Raw genomic sequence first — 26,729 nt, forward strand, 5'->3', positions numbered from 1 at the left:
CCTGTTCCATAGTCCGGCAGACCCGGCTAGATCCAATACGGGTCAGCTTGGGGATGTCTTGGAGCTATAGTACAATCAAAGTTCAGTTTGCCGCGAAAGTCCATCTGCATTGCCGTTTTGATAGCCCACTCTGTACTGCACAGTAAAGTTGTAGGGCTGCAGGGCAAGACTCCATCTCAATAAGCGTTTGTTGTCCCCGGTTACTCGATCTAACCAGATCAAAGGGTTGTGGTCCATACATGCTGCATACCCCACCTCCAGGGGTAGTAGCTTATGACTGATGTAGGCAACAGGGTGCTCACTGCCGTCGGTTCCCACTTGGCTTAGCACTGCTCCCAAACCGAAGGTAGAAGCATTTGTATGTACACAAAAATGTTTGTTTGGGTCAGGAGCAGCCAAAACTGGGGCAGAAACCAAAGTATTTTTCAGGTGCTGGAAAGCATTTTCACACTCTGGGGACCACAAGACCTGGCGGGGAGGATTCTTTCTGGTCAAGTCAGTCGGGGGTTTAGCTATCGTGCTATAGTCGGGAACAAACCTCCTATAGTATCCTACAGTGCCTAGGAATGCCAAGACTTAGGTTTTCGTCCGGGGGGTGGGCCAGTTGGCAACGGCCTCTGCCTGACCCTCGGACATCCCTATGCTACATTTCTCTGGCTTTAATGTTAGTCCCGCAGTCCTGATGCCGTCTAATACAGTACCCCGGTGGAGTAGATGGTCCTCACAGGTATCGCTGTAGATTGCAATGTCATCCAGGTATGCACAGGCATAATCCTGACGGCCATCGAAGAGTTTATCTACCATCCTCTGGAACATCGCCTGAGCATTTTTCATTCCAAATGGCATGACCTTAGACTGGTACAAGCCATGCGGTCTAACCGTTCATCGACCCAGGGTAGGTGTCAGTCGTGCAGTCGTTTAGCCACGGTAATCTACGCAGAAGCGGGTAGTACCATCCTGCTTTGGCACTAACACTACTGGCTGGCCCAGGGGCTGTTGGAGGGCTCGATGACTCCTAAATCGAGCATGTCCTTTATCTCCTTCCTCATACCCTCTCACTGACTCAGGTACCAGGTAAGCCGCCTGCCAGATAGGTGGCTGTCCCGGGGTTTCCACTCGGTGCACTGTCGTAGTGTATCCAGGCTTGGTGGAAAACATGTCCTGACGCTGCAGAAGGACCAGCCTGGCCTGGTCCTGCTGCTCTGGCCCTAGCTGCCCGTCTAAACTCACTGTCTCTACACTTGATCTGTCCCCATCTCTCACCGGTAGCTCTGACAGGGGAGGGTTCTCGGAAACTTCCCTGGCTGGAGCACATATGGCAGCTTATCTCCTCAGGCCTCTCTTGATACGCTTTTGAGCATGTTCACATGGAAGGTCCGCCGGACTCTTTTTCATCTGAGCACTTAGCTACAAGTTAGGTAGTGTCACTTATTTGCTGCACTACCTTGTAGGGTCCCTGCCAAGAGGCCTGTAATTTGTCTGCCTTGGTAGGCTTGAGGACAAGAACTTTCTGCCCTACAGCCAAGGTGCGATTTCGGGCGGTACGATCATACCACCGCTTCTGCCGCCCCTGTGCGGTTTGCAGGTTCTCCAGTATGGTGTCCGTGAGTTCCTTCAGCCGGTCCCTGAGCGCTAGTACGTACCCTACCACAGGTCTCTTCAGCCCCTACACCTCCTTCCCAATGGGCTCTAAGTAGTGGCCCCCTCACCTGTCTCCCATACAATAACTCAAATGGGGAGAACCCCTGTAGATTCCTGCGGCACTTCCCTGTAAGCGAACAGGAGGTGCGGCAGAAATTTCTCCCAATCCCGGTGAGAAGTTGCAAATGTCCGCAGGAATTGCTTTAGCATTCCTTTGAACCGCTCATATAGTCAATTAGTCTGGGGGGTGGTAGGGAGACCTGTGTATAGGCTTAATTCCACAGAGCTTCCACAACTGCTGGGTTAGGTTTGCAGTAAACGGAGTCCCTTGGTCTGAGATCTCCTGAGGGAAACCCACCCTGGCAAAGGTTCGGAGCAGGGCCTCCCCTACTGTCTCTGCATGAATATTTGTCAGAAGAACTGCCTCTGGGTAACGAGTAGCATAATCCATCACTGTCAAAATATATCTCTTCCCAGAGGGACTGGGTAATGGTCCTACCAGGTCTACTGCTATCCGGCTAAAGGGCTCAGCTATGATCGGTAGGGGGTACAAAGGAGCTCTAGATCGGTGCCCTTTTTTTCCCACACTGACAAGTATCACTGGTACAGTAATACCGTTTAATATCCCCAGTTATCCCTGGCCAGAAGAGATGCTGAGTCAAGCTGAACAGTTTTGGTCACTCCAAAATGACCAGCTAGGGAATGTCATGTCCGATGCTAAGCAGGTTGCTCAGATATTTTTGCGGCACGACCAACTGGGCAGTTGGGCACTGGATGAGATCCCTTCCCTTTTGTCACCCGATAGAGTGGGATCGGGAATTACTTTATCTGTTCCCTTTCTAATCCCCCTGGGGTCCATCCCTGCCCTCTCCCGGTAACTCGCTAATGCCGAGTCTGCTAGTAGTTCCTGAGTAAAGTCAGTCGGGGTAGCCCAGGTAAAGGGTGGTACAGTTAGGTCAAGGTTAGGGAAGTTAGGCCTCACCTGGGTCCCATCATCGAGTGCCTCCTCTGCTCGCCTTGCTTGCTGTGCAGATGGGCATAACACAGCGGGAGACACCTGTTTGTTATCAAAGGTTAGGCTGCAAATGGGCACAGTGAGACTGCATATGGGCATCGTTTACCCAGTAGCTGCTTCATTTTCCCACCCTAGGCTCATACATAGTCAATACGTTTTCCCAGTTTTTTGTGGTAAAATTAGGTGCCTTGGCTTATATTCGGGCCAGCCTATACTCGAGTATATACGGTATCTCTCATAACTTCAACTTTCACGTCTCCGAGCCCCAATCCATATGCACTTGGGCAGTAGGGATGCGTAAAACTTTGCCTCCAGCCACTCGCACAGCTCTGGACCTCCCGGTTTTCCCAGTCATTGTAACCTTCCTGGGTTGCACCAAACTAATAGCAGCTCCACTGTCCCTGATTCCTTGGGCAGGACGCCCATTCACCCATATGGCCTGTCGGTGATGCCTGCAATTTTTTGTCATCAGTAGCAGCTTGTATCGGGTTCACCTCATGGAGTAGCTCAAATTCCTCTTCACCCCAGCCAGTTGAGGTAGATGGTGGGGCGGCTTCCAGGTAATGAGCAGCTGCTCGGGCTGGGCCAGGGGCAGCACGGTTACATGAAGTGACGTTGACATTTCGAGGACAGTTAGCTTGTCGGTGTCCAATTTAATTGCACCCATAACAATGAGGCGTGTAATTTTGGTTTGGTATAGCCGGTCGGGCCATTGCAGGGAGGGTGACTGACTGCTGGGTGGATGGCTGGATATGGGCAGGTGCTGGCGGTGGTCTGGAGATGCCGCGAGACTCTGGTTAGTGGGATCTCCGGGTATCCATATACTGGTCGGCTAGTTCCGCTGCTTTGTCTACCATCAAGGGCTTTTGGTCTTGGACCCACTGGCGAACTTCACTAGGGGATTGGTTGTAAAACTGTTCCAGTAGGATCAGTTGGGCAGCATCCGCTAAGGTAGTTGCCTGACAGCCGGAGAACCATGCATCTACCGATCAGGACATCTGATGAGCCCATTCCGTATAAGACTGGCCCTCTTTCCATTGTAGGACTAACTGGCATAAGAAGCCACAAGCAATTAGTGACCAGCGCTGGATAACTTAAGAACACATTAATCTCCAGGCCATGTTTCTCCTGCAGCCCAAAGTCTGTGACAATAGTATCTTAAAATCATTGGTTAAAGTGTTACTAAACCCACAACAGTAAAATCTGTCTGTATATGCAGAATAGCATGCTTGTTATACTTGCTGTGGAACTTTATGGGTTAATCTTCTGCATTGTGTAAAAACGCTGTTTTATCCTGTATGCATAGATCCTCCCCTCCTGCAATGTCTACCTCGGAAAACAGGCAAGGTAGCCAACCTCAATCTGCACATGCTCAGTTGTCTTTTATGCTGGAGAGAACAATTTCTTGTTCTCAGAGATGGCCAGGTCACATGATATTGACATCACACATGTGGGCGTGTATACAGGCTGAGAATCTCCACCTTCCTGAACTCTCAGCACTGAAGAAACACTGCAGTTTATCATGTAACCGTGGTATACAGACCATTCAAAAAGGTATATAGTGGCAATATTTTAATGTAAAAAGATGATTTATAAGCTGTGGGGGCGGATTAACTATTTTCATATTACTGGGTTTAGTAACACCTTTAACACAGGTTTTTGTTACCTAAATCTTAAAATTATGTATTTTTTTTCATCTTTGTCATCTGCTGAACGTCTGTTCACCATAATCAGAAATTTTTCATTGGTTTGTGTTCCACAAAAGAAAACCACACCAAATAAAGCAAAAAAAAAAAAAAAAAAAAAGGTCCCTAATCCTCAATCTAAATCAAATGCTGATCATGATCATTTTATAATGAGAAATATGCTGTGTATTTTTATTATAATCTATAATTTAAATATAATATTTTCAGTTAATACTTTCAAAGACTATAGGGGGTTACCAAATGGCATATTTGGTACCTCAGCATGGTAATTTGGTGAAAAAGACCTTACTTTTTATTTTATTTTTCGACAGTGGTGGATGGTTAGAACTTGTCTGTTTTTTATGGTCTGTGTCTTCGTTTTGTGAAATATACTCTTTGTCCTGGTGACCAATGTCACTATGATTAAAAGAAAGCAGGACTTTTAAGATGTCACCAGAAGAGAAAAAGATGAAAAAAAAGCTTCTAATAGGAAACTTTCTGTAACAACGGTCTAAAGCTTGGTTCACACTAGTCCAACGCCAAAGTTGCGCAACTTTCAGAGTGACTTTGATGTGGCTTTTTATACTCTGTGGCATTGACGTTGTATGAGGCTGGATTCACACTATTGCGAATTGGAAACAGGTTCCTCTCTATGGAGCCAGTTCACATAGCTCCGCTGCGGCTCCTGTGCAAATTTGCACAGAAAGCCTGTGCGTCTGGTTCATTTTAGGTTCGAATATGGCAAGAAATTCGGGCTGAAATCGGACCTGAAACAGTGAATGGGGACGCACTGGACCCCTGCTGTGAGCGCCATGCGGCGATGGTGTGAACCCAGTCTCAAAGTCAGATCAAAGTAGCGCAGAACCTTTTCTAAAGTTGGACAGACTTATGTAGTATCAGTTAAGATGGCTCTCCTAGGAAAACATTGAATTTCACGTCATCTGACTTGGGGTCTCACAAGTCGGATCTGTTGCATCACTGTGTACCAAACCTAAAGGTCCATGCATGATACGAAAATCAGAAGAAAATATTTGTCCGAACGATGTGTTGATTTTCGGATCGTTAGTGCAGTGCCTTCAACAGACAATTCCAGTTTTTCGTCAGACGAAAGCTGGATGTGCAGACTGTAAATTTTTTGTTGTAGATGAACTCAACGTCTGATTTTTAGTTTAATTAGCACGGTTTTTGTACAAAAAAAAATCGTAAGAGCAAGACTATGCATGCTCAGAAACGAAAACACATACAAAACTAGTCAACACATTATGTCACTTCTGAAGTTGTATTCTGTCGTACAAGAATTTTCGTATGATGAGTAGCCTCTTCACTTTCGAAATGAGACTAGCATGCAACAAAAAAATGGACGAACAGTCGTCTGAAAATCTGATCACGTGTAGGTTTTGGAGAGCATTGTCTTCAGGTTGTAGAGATCTTATTTCTCCCACTTCACATGTACTTATTTACATATTCTGAACTAGTATTGACATCGCTTTAAAACAAGCCCTCATTCACTTCTGTAGCTAAAGACATCGTGTAGAGATTTGTCTTCAAATTTTACAACTTACCACCTCCATACTGGACACTTTCACCTCCTTCTTGCCCAGGCCAATGTTCAGATGTCAGCTCTGTCACACTTTGAATGCAATTTACTCAGTTATGCAGCAGTGTACCCAAATTAAATTTTTATAATTTTTTTGAGATAGAGCATTCTTTTGGTGGTATTTGATCACCACTGGGTTTCTTATTTTTTGCTAAATAAACAACAAAAAAGAGAGCAAAAATTTTGGGAGGGAAAAGCATTTTTTTTCCTTTCTGTTCTAACATTCTGGGGAATTGATCAGAATTTTTTTGGGGGGGGGTTTCACACTATGGTTGCTTATAACAAAAGGCAGTGGTCAAGGTTATAAGAAATCATTTTTATGAATGGGCCAGTCATTCAATGTGTACTATTGCGAAGCTGTGCTTGGCCACAGCTATCACATATTACAGATGCCCTGTGATTGGCCTTGTATGTACCATATGATCCCTGTGACAAGTCACAGAGATCAACACAATGAATGGCAAACAATTTATTGTGTACAAATGTCATGTGATCACTATGATTGGTCACAGCATTCACATGGTACCGGGAAGCAAATATAATCTGTTATCTATGTCTGGTGGACACAGCGAGTGGCCGATTTACGCTGCAGATGGCCCAGTCCCGCTTGGTTATTATTTGACTATAAGCAGGACAGGAAGCATTAAAAGCATTTGTTACCCAAAAACTTCATATTCCTGATAGGTGCCTGCTGTACCACGTGCTTGTATGAGAAAGTATCCTGTTCTCTTTGTATTGCTTCTTTTTATGTGAATTTACTGGTGGTCCAGCCTTGTCCTTCTGCTTTATTAAAAACTGACCACACTAAATAGTGTGGTCAGTTCTCTATCTGTGCTGGGAACTCAGTGTACTGTCCTTCAATGATCAGACTTTTTCTGACATGCCTCCCTGCACAGCCATTCACTGGGAAGCTCCGTTTGCTGCTGTTTTCTCTCCCCCCCCCCCAGCTCTTAAGCAGCTGAGAACAGAGGGAATGGTCATTTTTAAAAAATAAAGGGCTGAAACGATTAATCGATAATGAAAATCGTTGTCAACGAGCGTCGCGAGCGCTGAGCTGCACCTGCAATATAAGGTAGCGGCTATGGCTATTACAATACTCAGTGTACTTTAATTTCTGTGATGACAAGTGCCCCATCATAATTATTTCTTTGATTAGTGCCCCATTGGTTTTCCTGGGGGGGTTGGGGGGGGGAATAGTGCCCCATTGGTTTTCCTGGGGGGGGGGAAATAGTGCCCCATTGGTTTTCCGGGGAGGAGGAATAGTGCCCCATCGTTGCTGGGAGGAATAGTGCCCCATCATTGGTATTCCCGGGAGGAATAGTGCTGCCCCATCATTTTTCATTATTACTTTAAATAAACGAAAAAATTGCATTTTTTTTTTTTTTTTTTTTTTTTTTAGAATTTTATCCTTTTAATCAAAACAATCGGCCAACTAATCGATAATGAAAAAAATCCTTAGTTGCTGCCCTAGTATTTTTTGATCTATACAAAAATGTTTTGCCTTTCATTTTTATTTTAAATTGAATGGGTTGTTTTACTTGGAGATTGTTTTGTTTACAATCACTTTAAGCTCTGAAAATCTAAGCTACCTTCCTCTTTATTTTTTTTTTTCTATGGCAGGAGGAACTTGAAAGCCTGCAAACTTTTTAATGCAGACAAATGGCAAGGGCTTGTAACCTGTTACAAATCACTTAGATTTCATTAAAAAGTCTCATCTTCGAGGATTCATTTTTTCGTGGCACATCCTACTGCAAAGGCCAGGAAGCTCTTTTGCTGCTTGTTAAGGCATAACTGAAGTCAAAGCTTTTTTTTTTTTTTTTTTTTTTTTCCTAGGTTTAGATAAAGTGGAGAGGTATTAGAACACATGTCAGACTGTCTGTGTAGCCTTTGGGGAGATTTTGCCTTTCTATTGTCCCAGTGACTGCTATTGCTGAAAGTGAAGGAGAATCCCAAATTTAGAGTGGTTACCAAAACAGAAATGGGGGTGGAAATCTTCCAGCACTAGTTCTGGTGACCCTTGTGACTACCGGTGATTCCCTCAATTTAGAGGGATTTCCTCTCTCCTCGTGTTGTGGTTGTGGGACAGAAGTGAAGGGAAATCTCCCCAGTGGGACATAGATGGGGGGAAAAAAAACGACAGGGGTTATAACAGTTCTACTTTAACCACTTCACTCATGGAAGGATTTACCCCCTTAATGACCAGGCCATTTTTTGCGATACGGCAATTCGTCAATTTAACTGACCATTGTGCGATCATGCGATGTTGTACCCAAACAAAATTGTTGTCGTTTGTTTTTCCCCACAAATGGCTTTCTTTTCGGTGGTATTTGATCACCTCTGCAGTTTTCATTTTTTGTGCTATAAACAAAAATAGAGCAACAATTTTGGAAAAAAAAAAAAAAACCTACATTTTTTACTTTCTGCTAGAATACATATAAAAGAAATGTAAAAAAAAAAAAAAACGAATTTATTCATCAGTTTAAGCCAATATTTATTCTTCTACCTAGTTTTAGTAAAAAAAAAAAATCCCAATAAGGGTACATTGATTGGTTTGCGCAAAAGCTATAGTGTCTACAAAATAGGGGATAGATTTAGGGACTTAATTTATTTATTTTTTTTACTGGTAATAGCAGCGATCTGGGATCCAAAACTGCGACATTGCGGCGGACAAATCTGACCCTAAGTGACACTTTTTGTGGACCAGTGACACCAATACAGTGATTAGTGCTAAATGAAAAATACACTGATCAGTGTATAAATGACACTGGCAGGGAGAGGGTTAACACTAGGGGCGATCAAAGGGTTAACTGCGTTCCCTCAGTGTTTGCTCTGACTGTGTGGGGGATGGGCTCGCACACTGGGACAACACCGAGATCGCTATTCCTGATCACTAGGAACAACTCAGTGTTGTCCCCTGTCAGAACAGAGATCCGCCTTGTTTAAATAGGCAGATCCCCGTTCTGCCTCTGTGGAGCGATCACAAGTGGCCGGCAGACATAGAGTCCGCCGGAACTGCGAGCGCTCCCCTGGCTTGCGCACCCACAATATCTCGTGCATGAAAGGACGTACAGGTACGTCCTTTCATGCAGCCAGACCGCCTTGCCGCAGTGTATGTGCGGTGGACGGACCGGAAGTGGTTAGGGATATGCAAGTTTATTATTTGTAGTCTGTGTACAGATGCACATTAAAGTGAATCTGTATTGGCAAAACGCAGGTTCACTTTAAAGCCCCTCTCTGGGATTAAGATAATTTACTAATTACTGTATTATGAAAAAAATCGAAATGGATCTTTCCCTTATCGTCTTTCAGGACAGCACTTGGGAGAGAGTGACTCCTCCCCTTGCCAACAGGAAACACCTCTTCCACCAAACTTTAAAAGAAGGCTCCTTTGCACACATCGTCAGTTTTTGTGTTTCCTCCGGAGGGAACACTTCGTGGGAAGTCAGGGCTCTCAGGTGCTGTCCTGGGAGCTCAGGTTTCCTGGATTTCCATCAAACACTTTTTTACCTCATGAGAGCTGTTCCTCCCATTCCACAGCTGAGGTGAAGTGCTGCTGGCTGGGCTCCCTTTCCCTCTTCATATGGGCTCAGGCTGAGTCTGACTGTCGTGGGCATCGCTCCTAGGCGGCGGCAAGACAGACGGTGGCCGTTTACTATATTTTTTTCTCAGGTCCACCGCCTGTTGCTTATTGCACCGCCGCCATCTTGGGGATGGCAGCGGGGCTCCATCCGCCGGAAGTGAGGCATCCGGTGGGGGCGGCGCCCACGGAACAGGCGTGCGGCGTCATTTCCGCCGGAAATCGCAGAGGGAAAGGGGAGGAACGGGGCTGGTGCTTATTTAGCAGTTCTGGTCCGGCGCACTGGCGCTATTGGAGTCCGGAACCGGCGTTTAGCCACACAAACACAGCAAGCGCTCCTCGATGGAATCGATGGCGACAGCGAGTGGGACAGGCACAGGCACCAGCAAGGCCCAGGTAAGGTGCAGTTGTATACTGTCTTCCTTGTACTGTGTGGTCTCTCTCTCTCTCTCTCTCTATCCCCCCCCCCCCCCCCCCGGTGTCAGGGGCCTGTCTGGGCACATAAAGCAGTTAGCTCTTACTGTGCACCTGTGGTGAGCATCCTTGGGTATAGGACAGGTTGTCTCACTGGGATGGTTTCTTCTTTTGTCTCATGGCAGGCCAAGAGCTCTGATCCAGTGGCAAAAAGAAAATGTCCTTCATGTAAATCCAAGCTACCTGAAGGATGGAAGAAGACGTTATGTCAAGCTTGTATTGATTTGCTAGTTAAAGAAGAAGCTTCTTCCGCTTGCAGCGACTTGATTGCATCGGTTAAAAAGGAACTTGATGCGACTATTCAATCATTTCGCTCTTCCCTAGCAAACCCATCCCTGAGTCAGCCTACTACCTCACAGTCCTCCCAAGGCTCACTTATAGTCCCGGCGATGGAGACTGAGGCATCTCCTACCCCAGAGGGACATTCCCCCTCTCAATCTGAGGATTCTGATGAGGGTGAGGAAGGAGAAAATTTACCTTCAAGATTTAAATTGTCTTTAGAACAGGTAGATGGCCTGTTAAAAGCAATCTATACCACACTGGGTCTGGAGGAGGAAAGAAAGGAGTTATCTCTGCATGATAAAATGTATGCAGGGCTTAGCGAGCACAAAAATCGCAATTTCCCAGTACACTCTGTTATTTCTGAAGCTATTAAGAAAGAGTGGGCAGAGCCAGAGACAAAAAGCCTTAAAAAGGCGTTTCCCTTTTGATGAAGATCCAGCGGCGGTTTGGAACAAAAACCCCAAACTAGATGCCGCGTTTTCCCAGGTCTCGAGGTCTACAGATTTGGCATTCGAGGACATGGGGGTGTTGAGAGATCCCATGGATAAAAGGATGGACCAGCTACTAAAGAGGGCTTGGCAATCCATCATGGGAAATCCTTAACCTACTATGGCAACTACAGTGGTATCCAGAAATATGGAGTTCTGGTTAGAGCAACTTAAGGCCCATATCTCAGCAGACTCACCAAAACAAGAAATTTTGGATTCATTTTCAACTCTGTCTGCCGCTGTCGCATTTATATCTGATGCTTCAGCGGAATCAATTAAAATGACAGCTAGATCTGCTGCCCTAGCCAACTCAGCCAGAAGGGCTCTGTGGTTGAAAACTTGGCCGGGGGACGCGGCATCCAAAAACAAGCTGTGTGGGATACCGTTCCTGGGTGACTTGCTTTTTGGACCTGATTTAGATGCGGTTCTAGATAGAACTGCTGATTAAAAAGAAGTCTTTTCCCATCAAAAAGAAAAAGCAGCCAGTTAAACGTTTTTTTCGTTCCCAAAGGGCTCAAGAACAAACCAAACCCCAGGAGAAAAGAAAAAATTGGGCATCGCAGAAGGGTAAAGGAAATGTCCTTTTCCATCCTCCTGCAGCCTCCGGTAAAGCACAATGACTTGTGCGTACCAGTGGGGGGAAGGCTTCAAAGTTTCCTTCCCCTTTGGGCCAGCATGACAGAAAGTCTATATATTTTGGACATGCTGTCCCAAGGTTACAGGATAGAGTTTTCGGATCGCCCGCCAGAAAGATTCTTTGTAACAAACCTACCAAGGGATCTAACAAAGGCTCTGGCCATGAAGAACCTTTTAAAGGATCTGAGGCACCAGAGGGTAGTGATACCAGTATCCCCAGAAGAACAGGGTCAGGGTTTCTATTCACACATCTTTCTGATAAGAAAACCATCCGGAAACTTCCGTCTTATCCTCAACCTAAAACCCCTGAACAAGTCAGTCCTATACAAAAAGTTTTGTATGGACTCAATTTTCACGGTCAGAAACATTCTGACAAAAGATTGTTTTATGGCATCAATCGATCTGAGGGATGCTTATCTTCATATTCCTGTAGCACCTCAGTCCCAGAAGTTCCTGAGGTTTGCGGTGAATATGGGCAAGGAGATTATACATCTTCAGTTCAGGGCCCTTCCCTTCGGCCTGTCGTCAGCTCCTCGTATTTTTACGAAGATAATGGCGGAAGCTCTCGCCCCTCTTCGACTCCAGGGGATTGCGGTAATTCCATATCTGGACGACCTCCTCTTTTTTGCCCCATCCAGGGAAAAGTTGCAGGAGGATTTGAACAAATCCCGCAGTCATCTGGAGTCACTAGGGTGGATAGTGAATGTTCAAAAATCAAATTTCATCCCAGCTCAGCAAGTACTGTTTCTGGGTTATTTGATAGATTCAGTGGAGCAAAAGATTTTTCTCCCAGAAGAGAAAAAGATCAAGGTCCAAAGGGTAATTACGGCACTACAAACAAATCAACTGATTTCAGTCCGAAAGGTTATGTCGGCTCTGGGGACATTAACCTCTTCAATGCCAGCCATCCAATGGGCAAGGCTGCATTTCAGGACCCTCCAGAGGTTCCTTCTAAGGACATGGAACCACAGGACGGAGAGTTTGGATACAAAAGTAAAGATTCCCACCAGAGTCAAACGTTCACTTTGGTGGTGGAAAAGTCAGGTGGTACTGCAAAGAGGTCTTCTTTGGTCTTTTCCGACCGGGAAAGTGGTCACAACAGACGCCAGTTTGCAGGGATGGGGGGCCCACATGGGTCAAGCCTTAGCGCAGGGAACATGGTCCCAGTTCGAGGCCCAAAGATCCTCAAATTGGAGAGAGCTGAAGGCAGTTGCCCTAGCATTAGCTTTCTTCTCTCAAAACCTCATAGGTTGCCATGTCCAGATTTTGTCGGACAATGCCACGGCCATAGCCTACCTGAACAAACAGGGAGGCACAAGAAGCAGGGCCCTTCACTTACTGTCGGTAGAGATTCTGGAGTGGGCGGAGAACCACTTACTATCTCTATCCGCAGTCCATCTAAAAGGCACATTGAACGAAGTAGCGGATTATCTGAGCCGACAAAAAGTTCAGGAATCAGAGTGGAGTCTGAACAGGAAGGTGTTTGCATTAATCACCAGTGTTTGGGGCCTTCCGCAGGTAGATCTGTTTGCTTCAAAACAAAACACGCAGCTCCCGAATTTTTTCTCCCTTCAGAGAGACATTTGCTCTCAGGGGATAGATGCTCTGGCACATCCGTGGGATTTTCACCTAGGGTATGCTTTTCCTCCATTTCGATTAATCCCTCTAGTGTTGAGGAAAATACTGAAAGAGAGAGTATCAATCATTTTGATTACTCCATATTGGCCAAAGAGAGCTTGGTTTTCCACGATTCTGCAGTTGGCAATCAAACCATATTGGCATCTCCCGCTCAGTCAGGATCTGTTGATTCAGGGGCCAGTGCTTCATCCAGGGGTAGACAGGTTAAAGCTCACTGCCTGGTATCTGAGGAGCAATTAATGAGAAGCAAAGGCTTTTCAGAACGTTTAACTGCTACGTTGCTTTCCAGTAGGAAAAAGGTAACCAGGGATATTTACGCCAAAGTATGGAAAGTCTATGTTTCTTTCTGTCATTCCGAACATAGGGGGGTTAAAGACCTAGTTTCAGTGCTGGAATTTTTGCAAAAAGGTGCAGACAAGAATCTGGCGGTCAGCACTCTTAAGGTGCAGGTGGCTGCCTTGGGAGTTTATCTGGAGAGATCTTTATCTTCAGAAACTCTGATCATGAGATTTTTCAAAGCACTTTCCAGGTCGAGACCGGTACCGGTGAAGCATTTCCCAAATTGGGATCTCTCGGTGGTTCTGCAGGCTCTGGCAAAAGAACCATTTGAGCCTTTACAGGCCATATCCCTAAAGAATTTAACTTTGAAGACTATTTTTCTGGTCGCAATTACTTCAGCAAGAAGGATTAGTGAACTGCACGCCCTATCAGTAAAAGAGCCTTTTTTGTCAGTTTTTCCTGATAGAGTTGTCCTTAAAGTAGATCCGGGGTTTTTGCCAAAAGTGGCAAGCTTTAGTAACAGGTCTCAAGAGATTACTCTACCAACCTTTTCTGCTAACCCTTCGGGTGCAAAGGAAGAGCAGTTTCACAATTTAGACGTAAGACGTATCCTATTACAGTATTTGGAAGTAACAGGAGGGTTTAGAGTTTCAGATTCATTATTTTTTCTTTTTTCTGGAAACAAGAAAGGCCAACAAGCATCAAAAGCATCATTGGCTAGATGGCTTAAGACAGCTATTTCTGTAGCCTATTCTCGAATGGGTTTATCTTCCCCGCTGGGAATTAGGGCTCATTCAACAAGAGCGCAGGCCACTACATGGGCAGAAAGAGCTGGTGCCACCCCAGATCAGATTTGTAAGGCGGCTACGTGGTCAAGCTACTTAACGTTTGTCCGGCATTACAGACTGGATCTCCTATCAGCAGGTGATCGGGCTTTTGGCAGAAAGGTTCTGCAGGCTGTGGTCCCTCCCTAGGGGGGTAAGTCTCTATTATCCTCTCAAGTGCTGTCCTGAAAGACGATAAAGGAAAATTCAAGTTAGACTTACCGGTAACTTGTTTTCCTTGAGTCTTTCAGGACAGCAGCATCCCGCCCTATTGTTTTTACATATATATACTGTGACTAATCATATCTCGATTATGTGTTCCAGTTTGGGGCCGGAGGTTCTCTACTACTACTGACAATGTGTGGAAAGGAGCCTCCTTTTAAAGTTTGGTGGAAGAGGTGTTTCCTGTTGGCAAGGGGAGGAGTCACTCTCTCCCAAGTGCTGTCCTGAAAGACTCAAGGAAAACAAGTTACCGGTAAGTCTAACTTGAATTTTTTTTACTTCTCAAGCCACAGTCGCAGGACACTTCAGCCCTGAGGGCCAGTACACACCGCATTCAGTCCAGTGCGTTTTCTTTTCTGTATCAGAAACACATGGCTAGTAGGTTAGATGGTTTCCAATGGCATAGTTTACACCAGTGCAGTCAGTTCTAGTGCGTTCCAATTCCAGAAAAAAAAAGCATGCTGCATTTTTTTTTTCTGAACTGTACTGGAACGCAGTAAAATGCACTAAAATGCATCGGCACGCACATGTTCCCATTGGGGGCCAGTTCACACCACATACAGTCCAGTGCGTTTTTCTGCATCAAAAAAAAAGCTTGTAAAGTAGGTTGTATGGTTTTCCAATGGCATAGCTCACACCAGTGCAGTCAGTTTCAGGCAAAAAAAAAGTAGAACATGCTTCATTTCCTGCATTGGACTGCCCTGGAATGTGGTAAAACGCATAACAAATGTGCCGGAATGCACTGGAACAAATCAAATCGGACCCTAGTACAGTGAAAAAAAGCATCAGGGATGCTTTCGAAAACTCACCGCAACGTGCCAAAAATGCACATGCATAAACTCATCTGGAGTAAACTGTAATAGTATCTTTTAGTTTGCTAAACCACAACCCCCCCCCCACGATTGCTATGGGGCACTTGTGTGGGCTCCATCCCAAGCTGCCCTGTGTGTCCCTTGAGACACACACACGTACCTGCCCAGCTCCAGTGCAGTAAGGTACAAAACCTTCTGCCTTTGGAACCAATTTTAATAAAACGCAAGGAAATTGCATTTTAAATATTTTAAGGAAAATGGCAATAGTTTTAACTCTGTACTGAGGAAACGATAAGTACACCATTGGCCTTAAAGTGGTAGTTAAGCCACTTCAGCATCTTCATACCATCCCCTCTGTGTTCTAATCCTGTGTGCCCCTGTGAGTGATTTTTAACAAAAAAAGCCTGCTATACCTAATTTCACAGCTCTTCTCTGCAATCAAATGATTCTCTCTCTCTCCCCCTTCCTCTCGAGTGATGTCAGCGGGGAAATCTCAGCCCCGCCCACTACACCTATCAGACGGGGAGAGAAGAGAGCCAGCTGATCATGTGATCGCTGAGAAGAGCTGTAAAAAAGAGATATAACAGACTTTTTTTTTTTATAAATCACTTACACAGGGACACACAGGATTGGAACACAGAAGAGAGGGGGTGGTATGAAGATGTAAAAAGTTATTTGAGCAGCAGGAGTTGAGGGGACAGGTACTGTCACAAGCTGACAGGCAGAGAGGGAGGGGGGAGAGAGCACAGAGGAGACAGCAGGCTGCATATGACGGAGGCATGAACGGATGACTCCGGTGTTAGGGCTCAGCAGTAGGGATGCACCGATAACATTTTTTTTTTAACAATGAATACAAGTACCTATACTGTTTTTTTAGTACTCGCCGATACAAAATACCGATACCTACCGCAATTGTTTTGTTTTAACTTAAACTATCAGCAATGGTAAAAAGCATTGAAAAGTTATTTACAAATGAAATAGATTTTTTTTTTTTTTTTCTATTTAGAGCTTTTTCAATGTGAAATGTGTAAATATATGTTAAAATATATGTGTAAAAATATTGACCAACAAAGCAAAAAAAAAAAAAATTAAGTTTTTATTGTTTATAAAATAGACGTTAACAAAAGAAAAAAAGCAGGAAAATAATAATAATTAAATGGAGGAGAATAGGGAGTTAATTAAGGCTGATTAGAGTAAATTAAGGGGTTAAACAGAGGAACATTTGTTCATCCCTTTGATCTGCAGATGAAGAAACAGAAATATACACAAAAAGAAACTGTTTCTTTTTATTTTAGTGCTTCAGGACTGAGCAATGTTGGTAATAAACTTTGGCAGCTTTTTTTTTTTTTTTTTTACAGCTCCAATTACTGGACTTCTTTAACGCTAGGGAGACCCACTGACAGCTCAAAGAACCGAGCCCGAAAGTATCAGGGTTTCAGGTATCAGTGCATTTGCACGAGTACCGATACTAATATCCGTGCAACCCTACTCAGCAGCCCTGATCTATCGGAGTCAGCTGTCTGACATTGACTCAGTGGAGTTTTTGACCACTCTATGCAAAATTTCTTTATTTTTTTCATGAGCTGCCAATTTTAAACCCTTTCTTTGCAATTAAATTGGCTATAACTAACTAGGCCAGACCATAACCCTTCATTGTTTAAAGCGGTATTTAAACCCAAAACCTAGTATATTGCAGTATAGTTCCAATCATTCCCTGTGGTGGCTGCATTCATTTTTTTTTCTTTATTTTTTTCACCTGCATTAGTGTGCCACCACTCTGGATGAAGGAGCACATTTTGGACCACAGCATTGTCAGTCCTCGGGGGAGGGGAGTGTTAGATGTACTAGCAGATTTAGGTTCTTAAACCAAACCCCATCTAACACTTTTGAAGCAGTTACATCAACAGTTTTGTTCCTTTTTGGGATTAAGGTTTTACATAAAAGCTAATCATTGTAAGCAACCCTACATCTGCAGGACCGCTTGTTCTGTTGAAAAACTGACTTACTGACTAGACCACCAGGTGAAAATAAGGGCTTAAAGAAAACAAGTGCAGCCCCCACATTTAAGAAATGGTAAGCTGTAGAGCTGCACGATTGTTAAAAAAAATTGCGATCTCGGGTCAACCCCCTCACAATCTTAATACAGGATTTCCCCGATTCAGTGCAGAGAGTTAACTGCTCACAGCTGTCAAAAAAAAATAAAAATAGGCAGCCTGCCAAGTTTATCACATTGTCAGCGCTGGGAGATAACTATAAACAAAGTATCATTTAGTTCCTTTAAATCAAAGGGATGAACTTCGGTCTGTAAATGAGGTCACTTTAACCACTTAAAGCTGACCTTCAGTTATTTTTCTTCTTTTCATCTAATAAACTTTCTGCCCTTGTTTTAACTTTGGATAGTAAAACATTTTTTTCCTGCCAGGAAATCCCTTATACAGCCCACTTCCTGTTTATTGTCTGGTAAAAAGCCTAGGCTTATGACGACATGCACAGCACTCTCTGACTCGCGTGAAAGTGTGCCGGGAGGAGGGGGGTGAGTCATAAGAGGGCCAGAGCTGGAGGTGTGCCTCTGTGTGCCTGTATAAATCCAGGAATTGAACAGGCGGCAGCTTCAGCTGCCCACAGTTAAAATGGTTGCCAGGCTCAGTGGTGGGAGATTTCTGCAGCATATTTGGCAAGTACGGAATCGCAGTATATATAAAATAATATACAAAGTGGTTGGAGGGAAGCTTTAGAGTGTTTTTATACAAATTATGTGAGCAAACTGCAGTTCTTCTTTAAAGACTAAGCCTTTTTCTGACACTTATTGCTTACATGTTTTTAAAACCAGTATTTTTTGCTAGAAAATTACTTGGAACCCCCAAACAAATTATATATGCCTGAAACCGATACCTTCAGGCTCGGTTCTTTGAGATGTCAGTGGGTCCCCCCTGTTGACAGCTGAAGTGTTAAAGTCCAGTAATTGGAGCTGTCCTAAAAAAAAAAAAAAAAAAAAACAGCCGGAAATGTTTATTAACAACATTGCTCGCTGAAACACTAAAATAAAAAGAAACATTGTTTCTTTTTGTGTCTTTCCGTTTCTTCATCTGCAGGTCAAAGGGATGAACAAATGTTCCTCTGTTTAACCCTTTATTTACTCTAATCAGCCTTAATTAACTTCCTATTCTCCTCCATTTAAAGGGGTTGTAAACCCTCATGGTTTTTCACCTTAATGCTTTCTATGCATTAAGGTGAAATAACCTTCTGTAGGACTACAGCCCCCCAGCCCCCCCCCCGTTTTGCTTACCTGAATGCTGTCTATCTCCGGCCGGGAACGAGCACACCAGCTCTAGCTGGTGTCTCGTGTTCTGATTGGATAGATTGATAGCACAGCCTTTGGCTTCCACTTCTCTTGATCAAATCCAATGATGGGCGGGTCCGAGTCCTGCTTTCTGTGTGAATACGCGCAAGAGCAGGATTCGGGAGCGCGCCCACACGGGTGGACACCCAATGCGGGGATGAGCTACCAGCGCCGCCGGGGGGACCCCAGAAGAGGTAGATCGGGGCCACTCTGTGCAAAACAAACTGCACAGTGGAGATAAGTATGACATGGCATGTTTGTTATTTAAAAAAAAAAGAGGGTTTACAGCCCCTTTTAATACTTTACGGCTTTTTTTTTTGGTTACGTCTATTTTATAAACGATAAACAATTAAAACTTTTTTTTTTCGTTTGCTTTGTTAGTGAATATTTTTACACACCTATATTAACATATAATTACACATTTCACATTGAAAGCGCAAAATTAAAAAAAAAAATGAATACATTTCATTTGTAAATAACTTTTTAATGCTTTGTACCATTGCTGACAGCTGAAGTGAAAATAAAACACGCGCGTTAGGTATTGGTATCAGTGAGTACTAAAAAAAAAAAAAAAGTATCGGTACTCGTAAAAAAAAAATGGTATTGGTGCATCCCTATTTATTTATTTTTTGTTTTTTAATTTTTTTTTTTTTTTTTTTTTAGCAGAGACCCTAGAGAATAGAATGGCGGTTGTTGCAGTATTTTATGTCACACTGTGTTTGCACAGTGGTCTTTCATACGCAATTTTTCTCAAATCGCCTTTCAGGACAGCCTTTGAGAGACCGTAGCTCCGCCCATTTTCCAGGAAACACATGCAGCCTTTTTAAGCCCTCCTTCCATCATGACCTCAGTTATTTAGGTTTAGGAGTGTGTCTATGGGAACGTTTTATAGCTGCAAAGGGTGGGCCAACTCCCAACATTGAACCCTACGAACTAAGTAGGGCGGCACAGTGGTATAGTGGATGGCACTTTTGTCTAGCATTAAGAAGGGTCGCTGGTTCGAATCCCAACTACGAAACTACCTGCCTGGAGTTTGCATGTTCTCCCTGTGTCTGCGTGGGTTTCCTCCGGGTACTCCGGTTTCCTCCCACACTCCAAAGACATGCTGATAGGCTAATTGGATCCTGTCTAAATTGTCCCTAGTATGTATGAATGTGAGTTAGGGACCTGAGATTGTAAGCTCCTTGAGGGTAGGGACTGATGTGAATGTACAATGTATATGTAAAGCGCTGCGTAAATTGACGGCGCTATATAAGTACCTTTAAATAAATCAATAAATAAGGCCTCGTACACACCATACGAAAACCAGAAGAGAAAATTTGTAAGACGAGCTGTCTGCAGATTTTCGGATCATTGGTACAGTACTTTCAACAGCTAGTTTGACTTTTTCATCAGACAAAAGCTGGATGTGCACTTGTGCAGGCTATAAAATTTTTATCGGATGTGAACTCAACGCCTGATTTTCAGATGGTCTGCACAGAAATCGTCATACAAGTCGAAAGTACAAACACGCATGGTCGGAATCAAGCAACTAGGGCTGCAACTAACGATTATTTTCATAATCGATTAATCGACTGATTATTTTTTCGATTAATCGGATAAAATCATAAAAAAATCGTAATGTGCCATTTTTTCTATTCCTCCCGGGGACACCAATGACGGGGCGCTATTCCTCCCGGGGACACCAATGACGGGGCGCTAGTCCCTCCCTCCCAGGAACACCAATGGGGCACTATGTCTATTCTCCTCCCTCCCAGGAAAACCAATGATTAGGCACTATTATTCCAGGCAGCCCCCCCCCCCCGGAACACCAATGATGGGGCACTCCCCCCCCCCCCCCCAGGAATATTGTTATGATGGGGCACTGGTCATAAAAATGTACTGTTTTTAATGTGTTATTATTAGCCGCTACCTTTCACAGTGAATGTGCAGCTCGGCTCTCCTCGCGGCTTCTCGCCCTCGCCTCTCTGTTCCCTCGAGGCAGCGGGCGGGGCTGAGAAGATCAGTGGGGATGACATCAGCGAGGAGGAGGAGAGGCGCGCCGCAGACGTGCCTGGTCACAAACGGCGGCGCCGAGGACACAGGAGGGAGGATTTATTTAAATGGACGGACAGAAGGAAGGTGCGGACCAACTAATCGATAATGAAAATCGTTGACAACGATTTTCATTATCGATTATTATCGATAATATCGATTAATCGTTTCAGCCGCACAAGGAACGACTGGGAAGAGTTCAGTCTTGTAAACCACCGCTCGTAATTAAGACATGACATTAGTGACGCACCAATTTATGAAATGTCGAATCGCAGAGCACATTCTCATGTTCTTTAATGGGATAATAATGAAGCTGCTTTGTTGGTGATACTGATGTAGTTATGCCAAACATATTTTAACCACTTAAACCCCCTTCCTAACCAGACTAATTTTCAGCTTTCGGTGCTCTCACATTTTGAATGACAATTATGCAGTCATGCAACACCATACCCATATGAATTTTTTGTCCCTTTTTTCACACTAATAGAGCTTTGTTTTGGTGGTATTTAATCACCACTGGGTTTTTTATTTTTTGCACTACAAGAAAAAAGACTGAAAATTCTTTTAAAAAAATTTATTTTCTTTGTTTCTGTTAAAAAATTTTTTGCAAATTAGTCATTTTTTCTTTATAAATTTTGGCCAAAATTTATACTGCTACATATCTTTGGTAAAAAAACAAAAACAAATTGGTATATATTATTTGGTCTTTGTAAAAGTTTTAGAGCCCACAAGCTATAGTGACGATCTCAGGAAATTGATCACACCTGAACTACTGACGGCCTATCTCAATTCTTGAGACCCTAACAAGCCAGGAAAGTACAAATATCCCATAAATGACCACTTCTGGGAAAGTTGACATTCCAAGGTATTTAGTAAGAGACATGGTGAGTTTTTTGATGCTGTCATTTTTTCCCACAATTCTTTGCAAAATCAAGATATTTTTTATTTTTTCACAAAATTGTCATATTAGCAGATTACTTCTCACACACACAGCATATGCATACCACAAATTACACCCCAAAACACATTCTACTACTCCTGAGTACGGCGATACCGCATGTGTGAGACTTTTACAAAGCGTGGCCACCTACAGAGGCCCAACATTGAGGGAGCACCATCAGGCGTTCTAGGAGCATAAATTACACACATAATTTCTTGACTACCTCTTATACTTTTGAAGGCCCTGGAGCACCAGGAAAATGGAAATGGCACAAAAATGACCCAATTTTGAAAAGAAAACACCCTAACGTATAATCTGAGGCATAATGTGTCTTTTGAACATGTCTTTTTTTTTGGAAGTTTTTGGAAAATGTGGAAAGAAAATGAAAACACATTTAGTTTTTTTATACACAAAGTTGTCCATTTATACAATATTTCTAAGACATAGCATGTACATACCAAAAATTACCCCCCAAAATAGATTCTCCTACTCCTCCTGAGTATGGGGATACCACATGTTGGAGACTTTTCCACAGCCAGGCCACTTACAGAGGCCCAACATGCAGGGAAGCACCATCAGGTGTTCAAGGGGCATACATTTCAAATCTAATTTGACTACCTATTACACTTTTGTGAGGCACTGTAGTGGCAGTGATGAGCATGAATGGGGATGGCTGAACCGTGGATTGGGATGGCTGAGCATGGTTGAGCCATAAATGAGGATGGCTGAGCATGGATGGAATGACTGAGCATGACTCAGCATGAATGAGTAAGGCTGAGTACAGATGGGATGACTGGGTATGGATGGTGGTGAATGGATGAGTATTGCTGAGTATGGATGGCTGAACATTGATAGATGGGCGAGTATTGCTGAGTATGGATGGCTGGATGAGTATGAGAGAGGGATGGCTGGCTGGATGAGTATGACAGAGGGATGGCTGCGCATGGATGGATGAATGGCTGAATGAGGCTGCAATGGGCACAGATCAGCTGCTGCACCCGATCTCCCCCCTCTCCGGACATGACGCCGGTTTGTTTACAAGTTATCGCTCCGTCATTTGACTGAGAGATCACGTGGTAAACGGCCCCGCTGTCAGGGGCCATTTACCGAGATCCGTGATGCGCCGGGTCCGGTCATGGATACTCCCATGCACGCGCCCCAGGGGGCGTGCGGGAGCGTGATTCTAGGAGGACGTCAATGTATGCCCTCACGAGCCTCGCTTTAGCCTTCATTCGACTATGGCGCGGTTAAGTGGTTAAAAGGAATTTGTTTTGTACGATCTGAGAATCACGAATCAATGCTCACCAAACTTCTACTAACACAAATGAACTTCCTCTTTATACTCTCATAGTAGGTCACTACGTTCGTGTTGTGTCAAACGACAATTTGCGGATAGTTGGTATGGTAAGTTAATGTGCGTGTAAAGGCAGGTGTCCCAATAATTTTGGCAATATAGTGTATATGTGGAGAGAGATATGCAGTATATAAATGGAGACCAGTCCTGGGCATTAACAAAAAATTGCTGATCCTGCTAACCAAACCATATTCATAATTAAAGAAAAGGTATTAGGGAAAAGGTCAACAGCCTTATGTAATAATTTACGTATTCAAAAAGTTATTGATCAGTTAGCTGACACATGTTGATGCTAAATTTGGCCTGTGCATCAAGGCATCAATAAACCTTTCACAAAAAGGTGAAGAGTGAAAAGAGAACGTGAAAACAAGTCATTGCCTATAACAACCAATTACATTTTTTATAAATTGAAAGGTTAAAATTGATTTAGTTCCTGTGTGTGTGTGTGTATGTGTGTGTGTGTGTGTGTGTGTGTGTATATATATATATATATATATATATATATATTGTCATGTTTCAGAGCACATGGGTGTAAAAGGTGCCACGTTCAGTTCTAAACAACATATAGCAGTTTTATTTTTTCCTTCAGAATTGAATGTAACTGTACTGTACATTATGTACCCATACACACAGCTGCCTTGTGCTCAGTCAGCCTGCACATGGGGTCAGTATTTCTGCTTAATTTACCTATGTGAAGACTAAGCTAGAGGAATGCAAGAAGAATTTTATAGATGAACATTTTGGAGCCATTTATGCATCTGAACTTTTGTAATCGGAAGCACTTTATGAACTATTGCGTGTGTTTTTTAGGCAGAACTTTTAACGTTCAGGGTCTATAGAGCTGTAACTGTTCATATATAGCCTCTGTTTCCCTGGGCAGGAGATTGGTGTGATATCAGTGCTTGACCTAGAAATACCAGCTGTGCCCTATAATTACACCCTGTAAAATCAGCTGGATGATTACCACGTATTACAGCAGTGTATCAGCCTGTGTGTGGTTATTTTCATACGCCACTTACAGGCATGGTAAAGGTATATTAATGCGCTCCTGTGTCCATAGCGTGCTGTAGGGCTTGTTCATATGGACCACCAGAGCCTTGTCTCCCTGTCACGATTTTTTGCAGAACAAGAACATCCTAGAGCTCTGTTTTCTATGCAAGAAAAAGCATCCTCTGTCCTCGGTGCACCTGAAATAAATACATGTCAGGAAAGGTCAGCATGCTCTACTTTTCCGTCACGTCTCTTTTTGTTGCTCAGTAATTGCAGGCTTATTGAGGACAGATACTGATTTTGCATGAAGAACAGTATGCTGCTGTTTTAGGTCTTTCACCTTAAAAATAAATAAAGAGTTGACCAGGAGAGCTGGAGATGGGAATCGTGTGTGTCTGAAGCCTAGGGAGAACAAAATAAAATTGAATAAAATTTATATGGGCGCCTAATTTTTACCAAATATGATCTTTATAATTACAGTGCTCAGCATAAGTGAGTACACCCCTTTTTTGAGAAGTAAGCTTTTAATCAATATCTCAATGAACACAAGAACAATTTCCAAAATTTAGACAAGACTGAGTTTTAAAGAACGTGTGTTTAGCTCATTACATGAAAGCAAGATTAATAATATAATTTAGATTACAAAATCTTCAGTTTTACTCAAATTAATTGATGCAAAATGAATACATCCCACAACAAAAACTACTACATCTAGTACTTTGTCCGACCTCCATGATTTGCAAGGACAGCACCAAGTCTAGGCTTGGAATGAACAAATTGGCGACATATTGCAACATCTATCTTTTTCCATTGTTCAAGAACAACCTCTTTTAGAGCCTGGATGCTGGATGGAGAGTGATGCTCACCTTGTCTCTTCAGAATTCCCCATAGGTGTTCAATTGGGTTCACATCAGGAGACCTACTTGGCCACTGAATCACTTTCACCCTGTTCTTCAGAAATGCAACAGTGGCCTCAGATGTTTGTTTTGGATCGTTGTCATGTTGGAAAAGTGCATGACCACCAAGGGCACCAAGTGATGGTAGCATCTTTTCTTTCAATATAGAGCAGTACATCTGTGAATTCAGGATACTATCAATGAAATGCAGCTCCCCGACACCAGCAGCACTCATGCAGCCCTACAGAAGGACACTGCCATCACCATGTTTCACTGTAGACACCATGTATTTTTCTTTGTACTCCTTACCTTTGCAACGTCATACAGTTTTGAAGCCCTCAGTTCCAAAAACTTTTATCTTGGTCTCATCACTCCAGAGTACAGAGTCCCAGTAATCTTCTTTTTCAGCATGGGCCCTCTCAAATTCTGGGTGGGCTTTTTTGTGCATGGGCTTTAGGAGAGGCTTCCTTTGTGGATGACACCCATGCATGCCATTCCTCTGCAGTGTACGCCATATGGTGTCATGGGAATCAATCACCCCAATTTGGCTTTCTACTACTTTAGCTAACTGCAGTAAACTTACGTGGTGATTTTCTTCCACCCTTCTCATCAGAAGATGCTCCTGTCGAGGTATTAACTTCCATAGGCGGCCTGGACGTCCTTGTGAGATGGTTGCAGTTCCATCTTTTTGTATCACTTTTGCTACAGTATTCTGACTTTTAAATGAACCTTTGCTGATTTTCTTCTAGCCTTCACCTTTCTCATGTGAAGAAATTTATTTTCTTTCTAAAGGCCTTCTATGTGGTGCCATTGCTGACCGCATGAAATAGGAAGGGGTTTTCTTTAAGTAACACCCTTTTATAATCAGCTGTCTGCTGGACATCTGTTTAACCTCTTGACATCCGGAGGCCGTCATATGACGGCCTCGACTTTCGGGGGTTATATCTGAATGATGTCTGAGGCTACAGACATCATTCAGATACCGGCATTTTCAGCCGGCGATTCCGTACACCATAAGAATGATCATAGCGGCTCTTCCACCGCTTGATCGTTCTTACGGGCGGCGAGAGGGGACGCCCCCCTCCCGCCGCCCTCCGATGCTGCTACCGACTCACCTCAGCGATCGGTGAGTCGGAGAGCGGATCCGCCGGCGCCAGATGTGGATAATAGAGATTTCCGGTGGACCAGATGGTCGCCGGAGTCTCTATGATCGTTCGGAGGCCGAGCGTGATGTTATGACGTCACGCCCGGCCTCTGTATTCAAAAAACGGCGCCGCTTCGGCTGGGAAGCGGTGATCGTTTTTTTTTTTTTTTTTTTTTTTTTTTGATTTTAGGCTTCCCAGCCTAGAGGTGAGATGTGGGGTCTTATTGACCCCATATCTCACTGTAAAGAAGACCGATCGTGTCATATTCCTATTACAAGGGATGTTTACATTCCTTGCAATAGGAATAAAAGTGATCAAAAAAATTTTTTTTTTTTAAAAAGTGTCAAAATAAAAAATTTTAAGTAAAATTAACAAAAAAAAAAAAAATTTAAAGCGCCCCTGTCCCCGTGAGCTCGCACGCAGAAGCGAACGCATACGTAAGTTCCGCCCACATATGAAAACGGTGTTCAAACCACACGTGAGGTATCGCCGCGAATGTTAGAGCGAGAGCAATAATTTTGGCCCTAGACCTCCTCTGTAACTCAAAACATGTAACCAGTAAAAAATTTTAAAGCGTCGCCTATGGGGATTTTTAAGTACCAAAGTTTGGCGCCATTCCACGAGTGTGTGCAATTTTGAAGCGTGACATGTTGGGTATCTATTTACTCAGTGTAACTTCATCTTTCATACAATGCAAAAAAATTTGGCTAACTTTGCTGTTTTGTTTTTTTTTTTTAAAGCATGAAACTGTTTTTAAAAAAAAAAAAAAAAAAAAGCGTTTGAAAAATTGCTGCGCAAATACCGTGCAAGATAACAAGTTGCAATGACCGCCATTGTATTCTCTAGGGTCTCTGCTAAAA

The 26,729-nt window shown here is 43.5% G+C and overlaps 1 protein-coding gene across 6 annotated transcripts in view; it reads left to right on the plus strand.

Moving 5' to 3' along the window:
* CSNK1G3 (casein kinase 1 gamma 3) overlaps window positions 1–26,729 on the plus strand; it is a 223,312-nt gene that overhangs the window by 69,450 nt on the left and 127,133 nt on the right. The window lies entirely within an intron of this gene.

Source organism: Aquarana catesbeiana, linkage group LG01 (assembly GCF_042186555.1).
Source record: "Aquarana catesbeiana isolate 2022-GZ linkage group LG01, ASM4218655v1, whole genome shotgun sequence".
Classification (NCBI taxonomy): domain Eukaryota; kingdom Metazoa; phylum Chordata; class Amphibia; order Anura; family Ranidae; genus Aquarana; species Aquarana catesbeiana.